This window comes from Euprymna scolopes, chromosome 14 (assembly GCF_053919585.1).
Source record: "Euprymna scolopes isolate OS-2025 chromosome 14, ASM5391958v1, whole genome shotgun sequence".
In the NCBI taxonomy this organism is placed as follows: domain Eukaryota; kingdom Metazoa; phylum Mollusca; class Cephalopoda; order Sepiida; family Sepiolidae; genus Euprymna; species Euprymna scolopes.
Window position 1 is genome coordinate 121,036,635 of NC_136495.1, and position 6,837 is coordinate 121,043,471.

General features: G+C 35.3%; 1 pseudogene; it reads left to right on the top strand.

The window, feature by feature from the left end:
- The first annotated feature begins 6,163 nt into the window (after positions 1 to 6,163).
- On the top strand, positions 6,164 to 6,280 carry LOC145293414 (5S ribosomal RNA; annotated as a pseudogene).
- Positions 6,281 to 6,837: the final 557 nt, after the last annotated feature.

Genomic DNA, 6,837 nt, shown 5'->3' on the forward strand with positions numbered 1-6,837 from the left:
CGAACTAAGCTTCTTTCTTAGAACTGCACGCCTGAGGAACTCTCTTCTGATTGCCTGCTTTCCAGCTGACTACAATCTGATTGTCTTCAAGTCCAATGTAAACAAGTTCTTGATGAACCGTTCTTCTAAGTAATCCAATTTACAAAATTCCCACTACTTATGTTTACTACGCTATAATCACATTGACTAATGTATAACCGTTGACCCTTATCCTCGAGTGGCCTCCGAGCCTTTATAAGTGGTGACTCCTGTGTAAAAAAAAAACAAAAAACAAAAAAAATAACGTCTGATTTGGTATCACATGAACAATGAGCTAAGCAAAAATGATAGGATTAAAGGCTTCCACGTCTTATAAAGGACGCGATGCATGTGAGATCAACAAGCCTGCTGTTCTTAGAAAGAAGCTACTGGAATATGAAACTATATTACACTGAGGCATAAAAAAAAACGAATTGATGAAAATCACCGGACGGACGAGTCAAACAAACTGAAATAAGAGAAAAGGCAAAACCTTTCATAAACGTGTATTGCAACTAGTTAGCATTATTTACATACATTGCAAAAAATCGATTTTGCATCAAAATCAGAGTTCACGAAAAGTGCATAAATGACTTTAAAACTAACAAGATTAAAAAAAGAAAAATGGCGTAAAATGAATTCTTCGACCAAAATTTGTGAGAAATATTAAAAAAAAAAAAATTAATGCAGAAACGAAGATAAGTAATAATTCAATTAGTAATCTTGAAAAATGGAACCAGGAGACATAATTGATAAAAAAGAAAAAGAAAAAAAAAAAAAAAGAAAAAAAAAGAGATTTAAAAAAAAATACAGTTTTCGCATATCGAAATGGAATCTGGTGCTTATGGGACATTGACGGCAGATAAATCACAAAGAAGAGGTCGAATTCAGATAAAAAGGAAAGAACAGGAAATAGAAGACATCTATATATTAAGACGATAGCGTACCTGTTATTTTGTGTCACGCTTATATATTTTTCTTCCGAGTGACTAGCGTTTAATTGTTATGACCTTCAATTTGTTGTAATAAATAATTTTATCAAGAATTCTTCATAAGTTTTGGTTTCGGTTTCGATTTTAGCTGAAGTAACTCAAGTCATACATATATTTTTTTTTCTTCAAAAGTTTTGGCTTCGCTTTCGATTCAAGCTGATGCACCCAAGTCATATATATATATATATATATATATATATATATATATATATATATATACAGGGTGTCCGTAAAGTTACTATACAGTCTTACAAGTTACTATACAGACACCCTGTAATATATTAATAGTACAGTAAGATATTGTATTAGAATATTTATTTGTAACAAAAGAAATAAAAAGAAATAACACCTTTATGTTTATAAAAATCTCAGAAAATACACGTGTTACATCCGAAAAGACTAACAATCAAGGCAAACAATTTCTATGACAAATATTCAAATTGGAGGCCTTCAGCTCCAATACATTCTCGACAACGTGACACCACACTCTGACAAACTTTGGTGCACAAGTCACGATCAAGGTTGGCAAATGCATCAATAACAAATTATCGAAGATCTTCAACACTTCTTGACTTTCTCGAATACACAGAGTCTTTGATGACTCCCCAGACAAAGAAGTCCATTGGCGTTATGTCTGGAGATCGTGGAGGAAATTCAATGGGCTCTCGCCTGCCGATCCATTTATCAGGAAATGTCTCATCCAGTAAATTTCGGACAGCTGTAGCATAATGGGGTGGGGCTCCATCCTGTTGGAAGTACAAGTTATTGAAATCTGGTCGATGTCTCAATGCCGGTACGATGAAATTTCTCAGTTTGTCCAGGTACCTTTCTCCTGTGACAGTTCCGTCAAAGAACTGTGGACCCATAATTCCATCAGACGATATTCCTGCCCAGACAGTTATTCCAGGCTGGTTCAATTGGGACGTGATCGTAAAATGAGGATTTGTGTCCCTCCAATAAAAACAGTTGTGACGATTTACGTGTCCCGAAAGTTTGAATGTGGCTTCATCAGTCCACATAATCTCGTCCAAGAAAGTGGGATTATCCTCACACATCCTGACGATCTGTTCGCAAAACTGAGACCTGCGATCAGGATCATCCTCAAGAAGTCTGTGAATTAGGCGCGGAATGTATGGTCTCATCTGGAGTTTCGTGAGTATTTTATGTAGAGAGGTTCGTTTGATACCAATTTCTGCACTAGCACGGCGAAGTGATTTCTTTGGGCTTCTGCCATATACCTCAGCAACTGTAGCCAAATTTTGTTCAGTGCACACACTTGGCCGACCAGAACGCGGAGCATCGGCAACTGAGCCAGTATCATCAAATTTGTGTCGAAGTTTATAAATAGCCAAACGTGTTGGAGGATTTGTATTAAAATAATGATTTCAATCACGAATTACATCCTGTGCGTTTTCTGTTTTCCAATATCGTTTCAAAATAATTTTGCGCTCTTCCAAAGTTAGCTTTCGTGGCATGCTTGATTAAATAAACCTGTAAAAAAATAAATATTAACTATTAATATAAATATAATACAATAAAACAATAAGACTGTATAGTAACTTTACGGACACCCTGTATATATATATATATATATATATATATATATATATATATATATATATATATATATATATATTGAAATCACAACTTTATAATATATAAAAACTGATAGAAAATTGACTCTATAATAATATATATGAAATCTGCATAAATGAAAATATCATACTTAAGCATATTTTACAACCGGGCTACGCCATGCGTCCTTGCTAGCTTAAGTAAATACTTTTGCAGTTTTAACAAAAGAGCTACACTAATATCAGGACGTCTCCATTCATGCAGAACATCCACAGAATGATAACATCAATCAATATATTACATATGAAAGAGTCTACTGTGGAATTTCCACAGGTCCCGCTAGTAAGTAATAATTCAATTAGTAATCTTGAAACATACAACCTGGAAACCTGGTTGATAAAAAAACAAACAAACAAACAAACAAACAGAGTTTTCACATATCGAAATGGAATCTGGTGCTTATGGGACATTGAAGGCAGATAAATCACAAAGAAGAGGTCGAATTCAGCTAAAAAGGAAAGAACAGGAAATAGAAGACATTAATTATTAGGTTTATATACTAGTGCAACTTTAATAATAATTACTTTTTATATACAGATTTTTTTCTCTTTTTTTTTTGACCCCCCCCCCTTATCAAACAAGACATATTGTCATGGAATGTAAAAGGCTGCTATTTGATATCATGTCTAACAGGGAACTGTGGCGAGTTGGGTAGCAAGATGTTTGTTCACATTACATTTAAACTCTGCAGGTTAGTACAATCAGGGATGCAGGAAACAGGAAGGGAATTCCAAAGTCTAGCAGTTCAAAGGGAAGAACTATTACAGTAGAAGGCTTTTCGGCATCTAGGGATCTCTACAGTATAGGGGTGGGATTTTGCTGCTTTTCAGGTTAGTCAGGGGTAGTCACGCAGAGGAGGCAAAGGTGCTATGAATTCATTAGAGCACATTCCATTAAGATACTTGTAAGACAAGCACAGGGATGCAACATTGCAGTGATGGGACAGAAGTTGGAGCTTGGTCGATAGTATGGGCCCATTAGATTTGAGACTCAGTTTTGGACCTTTTTGGCAGCAGCCTTGGCAATGTCCTCAATGTATTTGTTCCAATTCATGTTTCCTGTGAATGTTAAGCTGAGGAGTTTGTAGGATGGGCTCTCAGGTAGGGTGTTATTTAAAAAAAATTTTGTCTGTTCATATGCAAATATAAACACGCGATTGATTGACAAAAATAAAGGAATAGGCAGAGTAGACATTTCTAAGGTAGTATTTATAACTAGGACTATGACAAGAGAATATTCTTTTCATTATTTTGACTCTCGAGTATATATCAGTTAATATCTTTTACTGCCAGTGAGCAATCACTGATGATGGCCTGTGAGATAACTAATACGCTACACATTTTGATGAAAAACAGAAAATCAAAACTTTAAATATAATTTCTCTATTTAAAGTAATAGTTATTTAAATATTTCAACATATAATCTTGTGGGGAAATCCAGCTTCCCAATAAGGGAGCATTCTGGATAGGAACAAAAATAATCTCAGTCATGAAAGATTTCTCCTCCACCGACTGAAGACAGAAAAGGTAAAGTGTAGCATCAAAACAGATACTACATTGTGATCTTGTTCCGAAGGCCAAAAAATATTTGTTTAATGTTTCTTTAATTGTTTGTCCCTAAATTCATAATTCAGTTTTATCAGTATTAAATTGTATATTGCTTTAAAATTACTTAATTTTACATAGATAATTTTTCATATTTTATATTGAATAAAGTTCAGTTTTAGTATTAATCGAACTGTGTTCCTTTTTCTTTTTAGAAATGTTTTATTGCTCTTTTTTCAAATGGCCCTCATATAATACTGACAGTCTGACAAATCTTACCTACATTTCCTGCAGACATTTTTTAGTTAACAGGCTTTCTTTTTACTCTCGGTGGCCGTGGTGTGTGTGTGTGTGTGTGTGTGTGTGTGTGTGTGTGTGTGTGTGTGCATTTCGCTACCAAATAACTGTCAATTTTCAGCTTACAGACTCGAGATTTGACATAAGGGGTATTGAGATTTGGGAACATATTTTTAATCGGTTTTCGGCCAGAAATTTGGCTGTTAAGCAGTCAAAGTTCAACGATTTAACCTTTGAGAACTCTACCGAACTCCTCCGCCAATTTTGGGTCTAAACACTTGAAATTTTAGATGTAGGTTACTTGGACATGGATTTAACTTTTTTAATTTGATTTGAGCCCAAAGCAATAAATGTTAAGGGGTCAAAATTGGGCTCAAATTAAACAATATTTGACCTCTGTGGGTTCTATGAAATTACTCAATTTTTGGTCTAAACATTTGAAATTTAACATAAAGCATATTCAGACATAGTGCAGGCTTTTTAATCGGTGTTTGACCGAAAATTTGGCTGCCAAGGGTGAAAGTCCAAAAGATTTGACCTTTGCGGTCTCTAGCAATCTATTCAGCCAATTTTTTATCTAAACATTAAAAATTTTGCATAAAGGGTGTTCAGACATGCAGAAAGCTTTTAAATCAGTTTTGGGGCGAAAATTTGGCTGCCAACGGATCAAAGTTGAGAGATTTGACCTTTGCAGACTCTACCAAACTCCTCTGCCAATTTTGGGTCTAAACACTTGAAATTTTAGATGTAGGTTACTTGGACATGAGTCAAACTTTTTAATATGTATATATACATATGCACATAAAGTTATGAACAGTACATAGGGCCCGAGCAAAGCCGGGTTGAACTGCTAGTATATATATATAGTATAAGAATGCAAACCAAAGTGTTCAGCGTTAGCAAAAAAGCTGAATTATTTATTAGTGAAAAACGAATTCCATGCGGCAGAATCAGCTCTTCCCGTCCCCACCTTTGTCAAACTTAATGGATGTGTTCCAAGCAGCAACATGCTCCGTACTTCTGCCAAGATGGATTTAAACATGGATTTAACCATTAAATATTTTTTAAGCTTTCTAAGATTATTCCTCACTTTTTTATTTTCTACTTGCATTAGAAGAGTTCTACCACTTTTCATCAAGGCCATTATATTTAAATCAAGGCCATACGTTTTGCGTGCCCAGATGTATCAGAGTGGTAGTTTCCAAGCCAACCAGTAAGCGTCTGATTGCTTTTTGAGGGGCCCACCACTAGATAGTTAAGAGTGTAGCCACTGGGACTTAGGGTTAATGCACATTTTCCTGCCCATGTGTATGCCCTAGCCCTGTTGGGTTGCATCTATGATCTCGTGAGCCAGGGATCGACGAACACACCCAGAGGTTATATCACAAATTGACTTGTTTTTAATTTTTTTTTTTAAATAATGGATCTAATTTTAGAGGGTTTTTTTTCAGCAGTTGAAATGTGTTTGTGTATGATATTTCTTATTATTTTTTCGTCTATTTTATAATTCTCATGCGTCTGGTTACAATAAAATATGTTATTATTATTATTATTATTATTATTATTATTATTATTAGTAGTAGTAGTAGTAGTAGTAATAGTGGTGGTAGTAGTAGTAAATTATTATAGTGTGTTTAATCTGCTGGTCAACGATATAATTTGGGAAGTTGTATTATATTATACAGCACCATCACGTTGACACACCGGTTCTCGTCAGATCACCAAAGTTAAGCAACATTGAGCCTGGCAAGTACTGGATGGGTGACCATTTGGGAAGGTGAGGTGCTGTATGTACCACGAAGTAAAATACCAGATTGAGAAACTGGTGTGGTCTATCCTTCTCTCGAGGGTAGATGGGATTCTCTTAAGTCGTAGTAGGCACCTCATCTAGTAATGGCGTCACGATAAAAAATACCCTTCATAGCCCTAGCGAAGTATTAAGTATTCAGCTGCCGACAAGATTTGAATTACACTACGAAACTCGTGTAGTGAGTTCAATCTCGGATACAGCCGCGCTGGATGGATGGATTATCGTATTGTAGAGAAGACAGTGGTGGTAGCATTAAAACGAGTAGCCTTTTGTGCTCCAGAATTTACTTTTTCTGCATACTCTCCACTATTTTTGATGCACCTTTGTCAGGAATTCAATGCCGCTTTTCTGTTTCTGACGAACATCTATGATAGGGGTTGCTTTCTTAAAGTCTTATACTGTCCATATTTGCAACAAAGCGATGAAACTTTCAGTGCATGAATGCATAAGTTCAGTCATCATTACAATGCGATTTGCTATCTCCTTTGATTCATCTGCACTGCATAAATTATAAGAGGCATTAATTTTAATGCACCTCTTA